This window comes from Protopterus annectens, chromosome 11.part0, assembly GCF_019279795.1.
Source record: "Protopterus annectens isolate FY-2018-M chromosome 11.part0, PAN1.0, whole genome shotgun sequence".
In the NCBI taxonomy this organism is placed as follows: domain Eukaryota; kingdom Metazoa; phylum Chordata; order Ceratodontiformes; family Protopteridae; genus Protopterus; species Protopterus annectens.
Window position 1 is genome coordinate 199419850 of NC_056745.1, and position 18560 is coordinate 199438409.

Sequence of the window (18560 nt, forward strand, 5' to 3'; positions counted from 1 at the left end):
ATAAAATTTGGTATATAGGTCAACAGTAGAATACAATTTTAACATACCTTCGTTATAAAATCTTTCAAGCCACTCCAAGATATCAACTTACAAAACATGAAGAAATCAGACAGAATTTGCCAATTATGTTTAAAGAATGTACAAGCCAAGAACATGTAGTGTTACAAGTACACTGCAAGTGACTTACAACTCCTCCCTAATTCTGAGTTATGAATAATAAACATTTCACCATCACCTGTGTTTACTGTTGTGGGGCACTGAAAAAGGATGTGGACAGTGGTTATAGCAAGGGTTTGGGGTCAAATGTTAAAATATGACATATGGATGAAAGAAACATAAATAACAACATGTGTGCAATGCTGGAAACAAATCTAAGAGCCATGCCAAAAACTGAAAGGTTTCAATGCCCACAATCAACTTGAAAAATCTCGTATCAGCAGGCTGAAGCACAAGTGAAGGTGAGTGTATCCTGTGAGAGAATGAAAAACATCAGCTTATTTCAAATAAACAGGTTTTAAAAATAGAAGTTATGTTCTTACCATAACGTTCCATGTTAGTTGTCTTCTTCTCGCCTTCTTCTTGCTGGATGGGTTCGAGCCGACCTCGGCCCGACCGGCCACTCTAAAAGCTCGAGAGTTGGTTCCACCGCTCGAGGCTCCCCTTATATCCCACAATGCTAGGCGAGAGTTACCTCAGATCTCGTTTGTAAGCTAACCCCAGCTTATAATAGTAACAGTATAACTGTAAAACAAAGTCCACCTCTAACAACAGGAAGAAAGAAGGGTGACCTACATCCTGAACTAGGAAATATGCAAAATAGCATATGTCTAAGAAAGAGGTGGTAGAAAGAGAGGTCACAATCACAACTCCTCTAGGTCTGTCCAGGCCAGGGGGAAGGAGGGTGGGACGCAAGAAGAAGGCGAGAAGAAGACAACTAACATGGAACGTTATGGTAAGAACATAACTTCTATATGTTAAGTTGTCTATCTCGCCTTCATTCTTACTGGATGGTACCTCGTCCCTAGCACCTTGTCCCGTGTGGCCTAACGGAACAGACTCCTGAGAACAGTGGAACCAAAGTTAGCTCTATGCCTAGAAGCTAAATCCAACTTATAATGAGAAATAAATGTGTGAGGAGTAGCCCAAGTAGCCGCTGCACAAATGGTGTCAATAGGCAGTCTGTCTTGGAAGGCTAAAGAAGTAGCCAAAGCTCTGGTAGAATGGGCTTTAGGTTTATTAGGTAATTTTTGTTGCCTAATCTCATATACCAGGGAAATCAAAGATGTTAGCCATCTGGATAATGATACCTTTGAAACTGAAAGTCCCTTTCTGCTTTCCGCATAGGAGACAAACAGCTGATCAGATTTTCTGAATTGTTTTGTTCTATCCAAGTAGTACCTCAATTGACGATGAACATCCAGGCAGTGTAATTTTTGTTCAGACCTATTGGAATACTCTGGCAACAAGACAGAGAGGTCAATGCTTTGATTTAGATTTGACCTCGAGACCACCTTAGGCAAAAAGGACCGGTTAGTTCGTAAGGATACTCTGTCCTTATGAAACAAAAGATAAGGAGGACGACAACTGAGTGCTTGAAGTTCTGAAACTCTTCTAGCTGATGTAATAGCTACCAGAAAGAGAGTTTTCCATGATAACAATTTCAAGGAACAGGAAGCTGCAGGTTCGAAAGGGGAAAGAATCAAAGAAGCAAGAACTAAATTTAGGTCCCAAGGAGAAGGAGGATTTCTTATAGGAGGTCTGAGAAGAAAAACTCCTTTCAAAAAGGCTTTGCAAAGTTTGTGGGACATTAGGGCAGATTCAGAAATACCCACATGAAAGTTAGAAATAGCTGCCAATTGAACCTTAAGTGTAGATGGAGATGAACCTGCATGGAAGAGTTCAGCTAGAAAATCAAGGACTAGTTGGATGGAAGCGGTGAAAGGATCTATGTCCTTTCCTTGTGCCCAATATGAGAAGCGTTTCCACTTACTCAAATAAATCTTTCGAGTGGAAGATTTATGGGAAGCTATCAATATATCTCTGACAGAGTGAGATAATTGAGGAAGCCTGGCTACGGTTGGAACTGGAGGAACCAAGCAGTGAGGTTCAGAGAGGGAGGAGCGATGAAACTGACCCGACTGATGGATCAAAAGATCTGGAACTAGGTCCAGATTCCACGGTCGCTCAAGAGAAAACGATGTAGAAAGGGGAACCACACTTGTCGAGGCCAATAAGGAGCAATGAGGATCAAGGATGCCTTCTGAGCGATAGCTTTCTGAATTACTTGAGAGATCAGTGGGAAAGGAGGAATGCATACAGAAGTCCCGGGCCAAACTTGGACTAGAGCGTCTCTGCTGGGTTGGCCTGGTAAAGGGAATAGAGTGAAATATTCTCTGCACTTGCTGTTTTGGGGAGTAGCAAAAGATCGCAGCAAGGCTGACCCCACTTGAGAAAAATTTCTCTCACTACAGAGTCTTTCAGAGACCACTCGTGAGGCATGAGAATAGCTCTGCTCAACTTGTCCGCAATGTGATTGGACTTCCCGGGGATGTGCGTTGCTATCAGAAAACGCTGAGAAGAAATCGCCCATTGCCACAGTCTGAGTGCTTCTCGACACAGGGGGTATGATCTGGTTCCGCCTTGTTTGTTGATGTACCACACTACAGACATATTGTCTGTCTGGATTGCAATTGTTCCCAAGGGAAGAGAGTCTTGAAGGGCTTGCAACGCTAAAAGCACTGCTCTCATCTCCAGAACATTTATGTGCAAGTGGCATTCGTTTGGTTGCCATGTGCCCTGGACTGTCCTGCCCTGATAATACCCCCCCCCCACCCGATCAGGGAGGCATCCGTTGTCAGTGTAGCAACCGGAGGAGGTGGAACAAAGGGTCTTCCCGACAGGAGCTGGGGAAGACATCCACCACATGAGATGCTTTTGCACGCCTGCGTGATCACAATGGTGTGAGACATTGGAAGTTCCTGGTATGACCATTGAGTAAAAGCATCCACTGAAGGATCCGCATGTGGTATCTGGCTAATGGAAGGAGAGGTATGGCGCTGCCATGATTCCCAACACCTTTAGAACTAACCTGGCTTTGATTCTGTTGTTGTTGAGAAGGAGTGATACCAATTTGTGAATGTCTGATATCCTTTGGTGTGTTAGCCTTGCAGACATGTTTATAGTATCTAGATTTGCGCCTATGTAGGTAATAGTACGACAAGGCGACAAAACAGACTTTTCGCAATTTATTGAAATACCCAGTTTTTGACAAACGCGAAAAGTATAATCTCTGGCCATCAGAAGGAGATGCTTGGTGGGAGCTGTGAGGAGCCAGTCGTCCAAATATGGAAAACACCTGGAATCCTTGTCGTCTCAGGTGAGAAGCTACCACTGCCATGCATTTGGTAAACACCGGGGCAGTGGTGAGACCAAAGGGCAGGGCCCTGAACTGAAAATGACTGGTTCCCAGCCTGAAGCGGAGGAATCTTCTGGAGCGTCTGTTCATTTTTATGTGATAGTACGCATCCCGAAGGTCTATAGAGCACATCCAGTTTCCTTTGCCCAAAAGGGGAAGGATGGATTGCAGCGTGACCATCCAAATCTTGTTTCCTTGACTGATTTGTTCAAGACACTGAGATCCAATATCGGTCTCCAGTCCCGTTTTCTTTGGAACTAAAAAGAACCTTGAGTAGATTCCGGATCCTTGTTGGCCTGCTGGCACTGGCTGAATTGCTCTTTTGCAAGCAGTTTTGAAATTTCCAAAGCTGCTAGATCCCTTTGAGCGGGTGGAACATCTGGAAGGGATTTTTGACTGATTTGGAAAGCGAAGAAAGGGGATAGAATAGCCTTCGAAATGATGGACTGTACCCATTTGTCTTGAGTCAGGGATAGCCAGGCTTCTGGGTACAGTGACAATCTTCCCCGACTGCCTCCGAAGAAGGGCAGTCGGGCAACACCTCAGGGATGCTGAAAGGGCTTGTCAGGAAGGCTTCCCGATTGCCCTGGTTCTGCGGACCCCCTGCCCCTAGGGCGGCGTCTACCATTGTTATTCCCACCTCTGCCTTTGGTAGGAAACGACTCTGTCGTCAGGCGAAGTCCCTTGAGATTGTTTACGGAACCACATCTTTCCACCCTTCTGGCCTTTGGGGTAAGGCCTGGAAGGAGTCGAAAACGGACTCCGGCGGCAGAAAGGGTCTTGCCATCAGTCTCGCACCTAGTCAGGGTTTCTTTCACTTGAGGACCAAAGAGATGATCCATCAAAAGGGGAGTTCGTGAAAGACGTCTTGAAAGGGTCCGCAAAATTGCATAGCCACATCCAGGCGTGCCTACGTAAGGCCACACCTGTCCCTGCGGCTCTGCTCGCTCCATCAGCTGCGTAAGAAAGGAGGCGCATGGAGGAGTTGGATATGGAATTAAGGGTAGCCAGCTGCGTGTTCATCTTGTCTTGGAAACCCGCAGCTGTAGGATCCTTTAACATTTCACTCGCTTCCTTGATCAAATCCCTTTGAAGACGAGTGAAATGGCACAGGTAGTTCAGCGAACGCATGGTAAATGTCGCTGAGGAGAACATCCGCTTCCCGTACCTATCCATGGACCTAGATTCCTTGTTAGGTGGATGGACAGGTACTGAAGGATCAGCCAGTTCCTTCTTTGTGGCAGCAGCTACCACCATAGCATCCACAGAAACTCCTTTTGTTAAAATTGCTTGTCTGCTGGAGCTGTGATGAACTTAGAGGGTCTCCTGGGAGTGGGGTCCACTGAATCAGGAGCCGTCCAAGCCTTCTTAGCAACCACCTGCATGAGGGGGTCAAGGGAGGGACACCCAGGAGGTGGAAGGACGAGAGCCAAACGCCTCAAGATACACAGATTCGTCCTCCGAAGGGTTGAGGGCTGGCCAATTTCCCTCTGTTTCAGGATCTCCAGAATGTCTGCAAATGAGACATCTTCAGAAGGGGAACGGGGGGAACCCTCAGAATCATCCAAATCTGTGTCTGACGTGATGGACTCAGGTGAGTCAATGTGTTTCCTCTTACACTTCCTCTTCCGAGGGGGCTCTTCTGCCAAATCAGGAGAGGCCTCGGAAGAGGATGAAATCCCCACAGGGGGTTCCTGAGGAGCTGGCTCTCTGCGGTCCGGGATGAGGGAGTGAGTCGACTTACTCTGAGGCAGCATAGAGGGAGGGGCGGACGGAGCCGACTGTGGAGTAGAGCCAGGCTCTAACACACTCCGCATGACCTCGAATGCACCCCTGTCAGGCAGAGCCAGAGGTCCCCGCCCGAGGAGCTAAGAACCCCTCGGCACCGACAGTGATGGCTCCGAGGCCGATGTCGGAGCCGAACTCACCAGCGCCAAGCCCCGAGAGGGAGAGGGGGTCGGACAAGGGTCCGATGCCACTCACCCTCGGAGCCGACGAGGGAAGTCCGGCGCCGAGATTCTTCCAAAGAAGAAAACGGAGCCGACGGAGCCGAAGACAATTGTATCGGCTCCGGCGTAACCACAGTCTCGGTTCCGACACGACCCGGCTCGAAGTCAAGAGAGTCGAAGGAGGAAAATGTTGATGGACCGGGGCAGGCATCGACTGATGAGTCGGGCTCTGAAGCATCTGGGCTAGTGCCTCGGACTTAAGTAGTCGACTCACTACCCTCTGAAGGTCATGATCCGACAGCCTCGATGACCTAGAGGAGTGAGACCTTTGGCTCCGTTCAGACAGCAGGGGAGATCCTGGAGCCGAATGAACGGAGCCAAGAGATGGTGACCTGGACCTCTTCCTGGTTGTCGGCTCCGAAGGTCTGGTCGGAGCCGACACGGAATTCACAACCTCGGCTCCGAGCCGAGGGAGCCACAGAGACTGTGGACTGAGACTTATCGGCTCCAGCCCGAGCCGATAAAGGCAAAGGTTGAGCAACCTGAGGTCTCGGCTCAGAAGCGGGAGCCGAAGACCTCGATGCCTTAGAGGGCTTCCCTGTTGAAACAGACAGGGAATCCTCTGGCTTCAGTAAGCCTCTAAGAATTAATTTATTTTTTCTTTCCTGCAGGACCCTGGGGCTGAAGCCATGGCACACAGCACAGGAGTCCTGCAGGTGCAAAGGCCCCAGACAATAGACACAAGAAGTGTGAGCGTCTGTCAGAGACATTTTCTGACAGCACGCATCACACTTCTTGAATCCGGAGACCTTTGCTTCTTTAGACATTTTTGACTGACAGGTGTACACAAACACGCACACAAACACACAAGTTATACCCTGTCAGGAAAACACAATAAAATTAGTAGTAATACTAGAATTTAAAAACTACAATAAACTAGAATGACTACAAAAAACACACACTCCACTAGGGAAGGGAAGGCCTAAAGGCCCAATGGAAGAACCAAAGGTTCTTGGGGAAAGAAATGGAAATATTTAGGGTAGGGAATAAAGTTATCTAACCTACACTAACTAAGTAAGAATATTAACTTAAAGGGGTTTTAAAGACTAATTTTTACCAGAAAAATAGTACTCACCAGGAACCGGTAGAAACAACCAACCTCGAAGCTGTAGCGGCAAACGAGATCTGAGGTAACTCTCGCCTAGCATTGTGGGATATAAGGGGAGCCTCGAGCCGGTGGAACCAACTCTCGAGCTTTTAGAGTGGCCGAGTTGGAGCCGAGGTCGGCTCCGAACCCATCCAGCAAGAATGAAGGCGAGATAGACAACTTAACATCAGTTATTTCCTATGAACTTTTACATATTACATATTACACAATGGCTTGGCCTTTCATATCCAGAACAGGTTGCAGATATCCAGAAAGAAAATGGTAGTAAACCCAGCTGAGTGGGATCTTCCATCACTTGTTCAAATGTATCTTTATAAGGAAAAAGGACAACCTGGAGACAGAGATGCTGCAGCTATTGGCAGGTGAAAGGTAAAATGATCAGGCAGTTAGGAAGGATACCCATGAGCTCCAGTATGTGGCCCTGCAGGTACACTTGGAGGAGCCATACACACACATACATTATAACTCTGTGTGAAGGTATATGGAGAAAATTTCCTCAGAGCACTTTTTGTCTATGGCAAAACAGAGTGCTTAGGCAAACTGCACAGAAACTGGCTGGCATTAGACAGGGTTGCATCATTTGTCTAGGTACAGAAGGAACCTCCTTCCTGGCCTGGCCTTCCAGTTGCAAATGTCCAGAGTGCTACTGCTTCTAATGAGATAACGGCCATTTCTGAAAATGCTCTTGACATTTGTCTATCAGAAGACTGATCCTTTTTTGAATGGTACAGTTCGTGCTAACTACAAAAGTTTATTCTTCAAGCTACACCAGTTTTATTTTCATCTCTTGAAAACAAGAAATGACAGCTTATGAAGGGGTACTAAGAACCTGTTTTTGCTGGAGATTGCCAAGAAAACTTGGGTCTCTTAACCTTACTTCTTCAGTGCAACAGCAGGGACAGAAGATAAGACTTGCACATCTGTTATGTCAAAAACATGCAAGATGCAGCCATAAAGTTGGAAAACAGACTTGCCACCTTATGTCAGATCTGTTCAAACTCATAGAGTTCAACACTACCTCTGCCTATTTAAGGAGATGACAGGAATAGTAAGCTATATGGAAGTTTCTAATTCAGACTTCAGAAATGGTGTCTGAAGGGCCATAGTTCTTGTGGATAAAACCTTACTGTGACCCAGTCAGCCTTGGTTTTAATTAGTGGATCCAGGTGCTGGAAGGACCATTGCAGGATGTATGGGCATAAGTAGACACTGCGTGGACATTCGTTCTGGGGAGGAGGGAGAGGTAATATGACTGAAGCACAACTGGGATCTAGAGGAGTGCAGAGGCACTGGGGGTTACAAGTAATTAGGGTCACAGTGCTGTGGAGACACCAAGAAACTTGTACCTGTGTGAGAACGTGCAAGTAGCTTATCCATGGCAACAGCATTCTGTACCACCTCAGCTCACAGAGGGATGGAATTGGGTCAGAATACATAGGAAACCACATGAGTCAAACACTGGACCACTCCTTAATACCTGATTCTTACCTCCACAGACAACAATCCAAACAAGCTGCTGTATTCCAGACAGGGCAAGCAAGGGTCATAGGCTTTTAACTGGCATGGAAGTGAAACTGGCTCTCTCTCATGATAGAAATGATTGGGTTGAATGGGTACAGATAATGGAGCCATTGGTTTGTGGGTCCTGTGGGCATGAAAGAATGAAGGTTGAGAATATATTTTAACTTCAGTGACTGGACCTCATGGTCTCACAGTTGGAAAGCAGATAGAAAAGTGCTTTGGTATATCCTACCTATCTTACTTTATCAGAAACAAGGCAGATATAGGTATGAGGTACTTAGCAAAGCAAAAAAACATTTAGACAGAAGGTGCTTTCTGTGTGCCTTGATTAATACTGAAAACACCCACTGGCTACCATCAACATAAATTTGAATGCCCCTTTTAATGCAAAGATCATAAGAAGGATTTCCATGATCTGAAGTTCTGTAATCTCAATGTAACCCAAAAGTCTACTTCTTGAATGACATCAAGACCTCCCCAAACAGCCAGCTCTGTGGAATAGAGGGAGAAAGTTTGGATTATAATGTAGGTAAACCAGAGTTCGGTTAGCAGGTCTGTAGGATCTGGCTGGGGAGGATGAAAGTGAGTGGCCATGGAGTCTGAGCTTGCTGAGTCTGTGCTGTCAGTTCTGCTTTTGCACTATGTAACGTAGGGGAATCTGGCATGCAGAGGTATGCTTCCCATCAGGAGACAACAACTGCCGAACCTGGACTTGCTGCCAAAGGAGTGGTACTCCCAGAGGAAGAAGAAGAGAATAGGCCACTCCCCAGGACTAACAAGCTAGCCAGCTCCATACTATCAAACGCTTACCAGGGAACTGAGCGTCGTTTGGGACTCTCAGGCAAACTACTGGGCTATACAGCAAAAAAAAAAATTCACCAAATGACCTGAACACCAAACAGGTCATCACAGATCTTATCAGTGGGTAGTACTCCATCCAAGACAAGGCAGAGATTTGAGAAGACACCTCTACTATTCTTTCCATGTTCTCTTCTCTCTAAAGAACTTAGAGGACTGGAATCCTTTCATCAATGCAAACATAGAAATTCCATCTGGCAGCCTTTATGTGAAGAGCTCTGGAGGTCAGTGTATCTCACAATCCAGAAATTAATCAGAAAACTAACCGAAGTGCTTCAAGTGATCCAAAAGTCAGCTGATGAGATCATCTGTCAAAGCGATTTCTGATTTAATTAGCAACTCCTCAAATGACAAAATAACCCTTGACAGAACAGGACAAAGATCCTTTATCAAATGACTGCACTGACGGTTCATCTATATTTGTTGACCACGTGACTCAATGACTTGTCAAAGAGTTTTAGTGGAGACTTGTATGAATTCTTAAAGGTCTTCAGTCATCAGACAAATGGTGATGTGGAAGCTAAATATCCTCTCTAAGGAAGATGGTGAAGGAGACCAATGGGATTGCCACAGCAAAGGGCTTCAACAGATGTGACAGGTGCTGTTGTTAAGTTCAGTCTTAACTGAGAAAACTGATTCATGTCAGTTAACACTTCATTCTGGACAATGAGAAAGAGGACAGGGTTTCTCTACCTACTTTTTCTTCTTTCCTGCTTCATAAGAGTTTCCAAGAACCATCTGTTGAAGCACCAATTTGGTCTTTTTAAAATCATGACAAAAATAAGTTTGTTATTTAACACTGAACACAAATCCATGAAATGACACAAAGGAAGGATAAAACCAGATAAACTTTAATGCCAGTTACGCCCTTTTGCTCCAATTCAATTGACAGAAACTTCTTCAGAACTGCAGTTAACCAGTGGAAACGGACAGTGAAGTCCCAGGGGCAAAGCAAACATCACAGCCTCCCTGGGTGACTGTCCTGGGGGGGGGAGCTAAGCCATAATAGCTGCTGCACCTGATGTTGGGGAGATGAATATATTGCAACATGGAGTACTGCAACACTGAAAAATCCAAGCTGCAACTCTCTAATTTAGAGACCATTCATGGAGAAACAGACTGTTCCTGCTGAAGCTGTCAGCGAGAATGTTGGATTTCCCCAGGATGTGCACTGCAACCAGAAACCACTGATAAGAAATTGCACATTGCCAAACCCTCATTGCCTCCCAACAGAGGAAACAAATGTGTTCCGCTTGCTTGTTAAGATACTAGGCAATGGACATACTGTCCGTCTGTAATGCAGTCACGTCTGGGAAGGGCGACTTGAAAAGCCTGCAACGCAAGGAGGACAGTGCTCATCTACAGGACACTGATGTGGGTGACAGCCTCCACAGAAAACGAGGACCCTTGATCCGTCCTCCCTTTGAAATGCTCCCCACCCAAGAAGGTAGGCATCTGTGGTGACTGTGGCTGAGGGAGTTGGATAAATAAACTGTCTCCCGTTGGTCACTAAAGGAGAGCAAACACCAACAAATTTGCTTGTGACACATCTTTGTCAACTGTATTGGAAAATACACTGGGTGAGTAAAGAAAGACAAGTGAAAAGCCCTCATATGATATCTAGCTAGAGGAATCAATCCTATGAATGCTGCATATGACCTAAGAGTTTCAAAACTGCATGAGCTGGATGTTTTGAGAGTGCAAATACTGGTAAGGCCCAGTTATAAGACTGATCACTCTGGAATTTGGAAGCCTAGCAATTTGACTGACTGTATTCATAAGTTCATAGGTGTCTACTAGAATAATGGCCCTGGGGCCTTTACAAGCCTAGTCATAGGATTACCCTGGCATTGTGCCACCCGACCTTAGTTCCCAGTGCCTCTGTCGAGTAGAGCCACTGGAGTTATCCCCGGGGTGAATTTTCTATTTCCCATCCACTCATCAAGATTTCTCTTGAGGAGGGTCAGCGAGGTGCTTTGCTTGACATATATGGGAAGTCTATTCCATAGCATGGGCAGTCTCTGGGTTATGAACCTGTCTCTCCAGTACAATCTGTTGATTGTGGTAATGAGGTTGAGGTCTCTGGAGTGTGTGGTGCGGAGGGATTGGGGTTTCTTTAGATGTAGCATTTCTAACAGAGCTGGGTCAGGCATAGCTTTGTAAGTCAAGCAGAGATCGCCTCTAAGTAGGCAATATGAGACAGAGAATAGTTGAAGTTTTTTGAGTCTCTCCATATAGGACAAGTGTTTAAGGCCTAGAATCCTCTTTGTGAGGTACTTTTACAGCCTCTCCAGTTGTCGCAGGTGTTTAGTGAGGTACATGCCAAATGGGGCATTGTACTCGATGATGGCCTAATGAGGGAAGAGTAGAGGGAGACAATGACCTCTTTCTTCCTGGAAGCAAAGCCCTCAGTAATGAGATGTGCCACATAGAAGGACTTTCTGACCACAGCGGCAATGTGGTGATCAAAAGAGAGGTTGCTGACAACCTGTGTTCTCAGATCTCTCATAACGTCTTCTGTGTTCAGTGGACTTCCATCAATGTGGTAATTCATGGGAACTGGGTTTTTCCCAAAGGGGATGATGACACATTTTTTGGTGTTGAGCTTAAGGCCATGGTTCTGACACAGTCGCTCGTCTCAGTAAGGCCATTCTGTAGGATGTCAACATCACTTTGGGAGTTAATAATAGCTCTCAACTTGCAATCGTTTGTGAACTTTTTCAGCCAGATTTCCTTCGTGTTGGCCTGGACGTCAGAAAAGTAGATACCAAACAGGAGAGGACCCAGGACTGAACCTTGTGGGTCTCCATTCATAACTAGTGGGCAGTCTGACTTGGAGTCAGCTACTTCCACACTCTGGTTCTATCTGTGAGCCAGTATGCAACCCACCTAGTCATATAGGGGTTGATGCCTAGCTTAGTGAGTTTTTCTATGATTCCTGAGTGGGGAATGGTATCAAAAGCCTTGGCCAGATCAGTGTAAGCTGTATGAACCACCTTGCCTTCATCCACAGCTCTTGTGACCAACTCAAAGAAGTCAACCAAGTTGAGCAGGCATGATCTACCCTTCACAAACCCAAACTGTGTGGGACACAGAGTTTGGAGATTCCCTACATCCTTGTTTATTAGGTCCATGATGATGCGTTCCATAGCTTTGCATAGCAGACTCGTCAGGCTAATGGGGCGATAGTTCCCAGGATCTGTAGTTGCTCCTCCTTTGTGGAGAGGGATGGCTGTAGCAGTGCGCCATTTGGTAGGGACAAAGCCTGAGGTGAGGCTGTGACTGAACAGGGCACACTGGTGAAGTGCCAGTTCACTCTGTAGTTCATGTAGTACACAGCAAGGGATATAGTCACGTCCTATTCTTGGCCTTGGACAGTGCTGTTTTAACCTGTTCAGCAGTAATACTGGGTGCCTGGCAATCTACTGGTATTGGGATTGGTCCTTTGGGGGGGAGAGGGGTAAAGTTGGCACTGAATCTGTCGGCCAGTACACTGGCAATATCTGTTGGCTCAGTATAGGAGGTACCATTGTGCAGTAGCTCAGAGCAAATCTGGGCATTGCCGTCAAGATTCTTTACATAACTATAGAACGCCTTGTTGTTGTCTTTACTATCTGCTGCAATTCTGTTTTCTTAGCTATCTTTAGAGGATTTTCAAGTGGAAATCTATGAATTATAATATCTGTGTGACGTCCCTGCTCTGGGCCAGTAATCAAGGAATCTGAATCCTCACCACTGACACTAGACAAGGACGTTCACTTAGAACAAAAATAGATAACTACAGTACTTCCAGATGCAACTCTCTCTGTGAAACCAGTGGGTCATGCCCCTGCTCCAAGCAGCTAACACAGACACTCTTGGAGATTTGATTTGCACACACACACACACACACACACACACACACACACACACACACACACACACACACACACACACACACACACACACACACCTGGGAAAGGATGGCACAGATTTACTAGCTATGCCCCCTACTGCCCAGACTAAAAGGTAGTTACTGCCAACAGACACTCCAAAGCCAGCTATTCTGAGGCTTTTGCAAGGGTACCCAAATATACTGAGTGAAATTAATATTAATACAAATGGTAGTGTTTTGACCCATGCAGTAAGGCTTTCAGGATTGGTCACAGAGTCATCAAACAGATAAAACTACTCGCAAAGGTTAAAATATTCTTTAAAGGACCAGCCACAATGTAAAGTTTAAATATATTTAATAATAAATAATAAAAAACATGAAAGTATGTAATATATATTTACATTAAACACCAGAGTTTTACTCACAGGAAATATTAAACTAACACAAATGAATAGATTCACATAGATGCAGGAAAAACAGTACTTAACTAATCTTACTATATTTTCCTGACTGATCTAAACAATTACTATTCCATGGTTCACTTACTAGAGCAAGGCAGGATGAAGCAGGTGAGAAGTCCTTCTTTGTCAGATTCCAAAAACAGAGTGCTCTGAGACTTCTCTCTCATTTGGTATTAAAACATCATTTTTATCCTAGGTTACATATATCTGGTCATCAGACTGCTGGTTCCCATGCTACCCCATTGCTAGAAGCTGCCAGGATTTAGCACATTCATGTCGCAATACATATCCTGAGCTTTGCTAAAGTTTATTGCAGCATCTGGAAGCTGCAAAACAATTTTAACACTTCTGCTCTTCCTACAGAGACTAAAACTATACTTCTTACAGACATTGCGCCTCTTGCTTCATTCAACAATGTGAGAGAACATCTTTATGGCCTAGGCCCAGTAATTTAATTTCAGAATATTTTCCAAAGTCAGGTGGGTTGAGAGTAACCTCTTCACTTCCAGTATCCTCTGTGAAATCATATACATTTAATCAGTTACAATACAGTCGGACCCGCTGTTGGTACATTTTTAACACAAGCAACTTTACAAATACATTTTCAACACAACACCTGTATAAATCAGTTTGATATACAAATGACATAATTATTTACTAAATTCCAGCTAGCTGTGCTGACATATGTTACACATCCACTGCTCTACTTCTACTGGCAGAACTGACAATACCTCACATCATCACAATCTGAACAGGCTATAGGCTTGACTTTAGGTAGTGTCTAAGTGGTCGCACAGCTGGAGTAAGTATCCCTGGCCATGAACAATAATGCTCTTGTGCGGGTAGTAAGGAGCCAATTGTACAGGTAAGGGAAAACCTGGAACCAATGCAGTCAAAGTCAGGCGGCCACCACTGTCATGCACTTGGTGAACAACCGCATGGCTGTGGTGAGACCAAATGGCAGGGTACTGAACTGGCAGTGATTAGCCCTCAGCTGGAAGCATGGAAACCTCCTGGAGCTTCTCTCTATATTCATATGATGGTAAGCATTCTTGAGGTCTATCAAGCACATCCAATCATCATTTCTCAGTAGAGGTAAAATAGATTCAACAGTAACCATCCAAAATTTGGGCTGTTTCAAGAAAGGATTCAGTTTGTTTAAATCCAGAATGGGCCTGAGAGTCTTGTTCTTCTTTGATACCAAAATAACACTGAATACACCACGGATCCTCGTTGGTTTGGTGGCAACCTCTTGGATTACTCGGTTTGTGAGCAGCCTGTGAATCGCTAACATTGCTTCCAGTCTTTGATGGGGTGGAATATCTGGAAGACATTTAAGACCAAACTTTGGAATCTCTAAAAAGGGAACAGACTAGCCTCTTGATATCACTCAACACTTTTTTTTAATTTCTCCAAGTCTTTTGGTTTTTAATAGCATGAGGGGAATGGACCCCATTCCCAAGTCAAAGTATGATTAAAGTTCATGAAATTAGTATTGTTTCAATCTTTGATGTTAGCTAGAAGTACTCTTCGCAGCACCCGCAGTGTGCTCAGTAATGGCTCCTTCTGCAATTTGTATGGAATTACATCTATCAGTAATATATCTAAATACGACTGTAGATTCTTTTTTATAAGACCTGTTGCTCCTACTACTACTGGAACTGTCTGGGCAACTTTCTTCCATATTGCTCTAGTTTTAGATTGCAAATCCTGATAGTTTATGACTTTGTCTCTTTGTACGCAAGACACTGTAGTCACTGGGTGTAGCAATTTCAATGATCCATGCTACTTTGGTCTTCTTTTCATGATCCCATGTGATGTAGACTTCATCATTTTCTTGATGTTATGTGGTTCATGTTTCCAGTGTTTTTCAGATACTTCAGTATTATAATGCTTGCACAATAATACTCAACACCCATGTGTCCGAGATGATGGTCTCCAAAGATTCTGGGTGAAGAGCCAAGTGACTCCCTACTGCCTTCAGAGTAGGACAGTTGGGCAACCCTTCAAGGTTGCTGAAAACACCTGCTGGAGAAAGCCTTGCAGAAACTCTGATTCTGGGGACTGCCCATGTCCTGCGAACAGCACCCATTATGATTACCCGTGGCATCAGAAGGAATCCACTAAAAGAGAGTCCTGAGAAGACAGCTGCAACTTCCTGAAAAAGTGGTCCAGCCTCTGTATTAGTGAAGCAGCTCCAAGAAATAGCCAAATGACACGTTATCCTGTGGAGACTTAGGGGACCCCCTCTTGTTCCTCAAGGTCAGTATCCTCCATGAGAGGCTCCTCTGAAGAGTCAAGGTGTTTCCTCTTACAACTTCGCTTCCCTGAAACCTCCTGCTCCGGTGATGCCAAAGGAGCGGGAGAGGAGTCAGGAGAGCTCTGCTAAGGGATCAGAATAGACACCAACCGAGGCAGGCTGTCCAGGAGCAGACTGATGACTGGTCACAGGCCCAGATGAGAAAGGGGATGGAACACTGGCTGGGGAAAATCCAACCCATCCCTTTAGAATGCTTTGTACAATAATCCAGTACCCAAAGATACCAGTGACACACCAGAGTCCATGGGAGCTACGCCTAAGCCCAGATGTTTGAACTGGAGCAGAGCTGTCAAAAGCCAAAGCTCAATGTGGGAAAGAGGAACTCGAATCAGGGACCACTGACTGTAACACAAACCCCAGCCTCAGCACCACAGGTGTGAGGTGAAGTAGTCCAAGTTAATGAGACAGAAGATGGCCAAGCCATTGGATCCAACTCAGAGGCTGATGAAGCAGCCATGGATCTGAGGGGGCTGAGGAAGAAAGACAGATGGACAGAGCTGAAGGTCCGGGAACCAGACTCGGCTCTGAAAGGATAAAGCCTAATTGTATCTGAGTCTGCAAAAAGGACCTTATCAGCTACTCCAAGTTAGAAGTTTTACTGCCCACCAACCTCAGACAGAAAACCAAAGAAATTGTGTTGGGTAAAACCTTGGTGCAAAAATAAATCCAAATGAAAGGTAAAAAGTAAAAAAATGCACCAAGATAACACACAGCAAAACATTTAATCACAGCAAAGTACAAAGTGGTAAGCGCTTTCACAACTGAAGTTGCTTCATCAGACACGACAGTAAAACATGCACAGGTTTAAATAGAGATTCTAAAATGCCAATTAATCAATAAAAATCACACAATGATTAAGTAGCAGTGAAAAACAATTAAGCCTCATGCTCAAACTAAAAAAAGCATTGCTTAAAAACATTGTACAAGAAGGAATCAAATAATATACATGAGAAAGCACTTAAAAACTTATAAAATCATTATAAAACATGGAAAAATACTAGGCAGGAAAAAGTTAAATAGAATACTTGGAAACTAAAAGCTAGTTAAATACATAGACTAATTTTGAAAGAACTTAGCTAATCTTAATGCTTGAGATGTCTAGCCTTTAAAAAGGGGACCAAGGAAGTAGTAGCATTCAAACCAGGATACTTTTCAGCATTAAGTTTCAAAATCCACTTCTGTTCATGTCCCTCTGTGATATTCTCAATGTCACCACCTCTGGGGTTTCTATGAATATGTTGTAGAACAAAGAACTTAAAGGAATGAGAACGGCCATTGGACATAACATGACTGGCTAGAGCATTTGATGGTTTATTATTACTAATATCTCTTAGGTGGTCTAAAATACGATCTTTAAACATTCTATTTGTTTTTCCTACATAAAAAGCAGGACATTGTACACAAAAACAATAATAGACCACATCTGTAGATCTGCAATCAGTGTATTGATTAGTGTACAAAGAAAATTTCCTATTAGGATGTACATATTTATTTTTACTATATATAAATTGACAAGCACTAAAATTCCTGCATGGAAAAGTACCATGCCGATTGGATCTAATAATAGTTCTAGATAATTCACCATGACATAGATGTTGTTTAAGGGATTTATTATTTCTAAAACTAAAAATAGGAGAATGTCCGACCTTGTCTACCAATCCAGGCACTTCTTGTAGCAAATACCAATGCTTTTTGACTACATCTAAGTATTGATTGATGTTACTGGAAAACTGAAACACCACTCTAAAATCATTACTAGTTCTGTTAGTATATCTTGTATTGTCAACAGCATCACCAGCATTAAAATAAGGTTTACATCTAGTGCTTCTCAGCTTCCAGGCATTACAGATAGTCTGTTCAATGTCTGAAAATTCTGTTTTTAAATTAGATAGGGCAACTACTGCATCTTCATCTCTGCTATGCAGTCATACTAGATTTGTACAAAAGAATATTTTTTCTAGTGGGTTTAAAATAAATATTACTGCAAAGACTATTTAAAACAGATTTACTAACCTGCACATCAAGGAAACTGATGTCAGTGTTGGAACTATGGTATGTGAACCTTAAAAAATCAGTAGTTGAATGCAAATATTCCAAAAACTGTGCCAAATCAATACCAGAGCCTCTCCACAGCATAAACACGTCATCCACAAAACGGACGTACCAAAGTATTTGTCCAAAGAATGGATTATTATTTGACAACACATTTTGCTCTTCCCAGCTGACCAAAGCCAAGTTGGCGTAGCTATTTGCACATGCAGTGCCCATGGCCACTCCAACTTTCTGCAAAAATAATTGCTCCTGGAACATAACAATGTTGTTCTCTAGAATAATCTCTAAGAGACTACAAATCAACTGTATCTTAGTGTTGGTGAAACACTTATTCACAGAAAGAAAATTCAACACCCCAGGTGTTAGGTATACTAGTGAATAAGGATTCAATGTCTAATGTAACAAGGACACAATTCTCCTTAACATCAACACTTTCCATTCTATCATAAAGCCTTTGTAAAAACATCTTTGTATCCTTCAATATTGTATGGCAGTTTGCCAACAAACCATGTAAATAACCCTCTACATAGAGGTTCAGTACACCACCCAGTGCCTGAAACTATAGGACGCATGGGTGGAGATAACAAACTTTTGCCCACCGACCTCAATGACTACACGATGAAGCCATCAAAAGGCACTTGGAGGGTTGTTTCAAAAAGGATCTGAGCAGGGGGAGACATGGAACTGGTGTGGGGAAGGAGATGGCTCTAGTGATAGCTCCGGCAGGGTAGATGGAGAAAAAGGGGAAGCTGTCCTACCCAAAGGAGCCCCCTTGAACAAGAAGGGGCTGGGGAGGGCTCATAGCCAGTGACAGAGCCTTACTGATGGTCGGTACAAGAGTAAATGGTTCCGAGGAGTCGAAGCTGATGTCAGCACTGGTGCAGCCAGGGGACTCGAAAGTCGTGGGATCTTTGGGTCTGGCTAACCTGAGAAAGAAGGACC

The 18560-nt window shown here is 44.2% G+C and overlaps 1 protein-coding gene across 1 annotated transcript in view; it reads right to left on the reverse strand.

Annotated features, from left to right (window-relative positions):
- Window positions 1–18560, reverse strand: part of DDX11 (DEAD/H-box helicase 11) — a 1280855-nt gene that overhangs the window by 508456 nt on the left and 753839 nt on the right. The window lies entirely within an intron of this gene.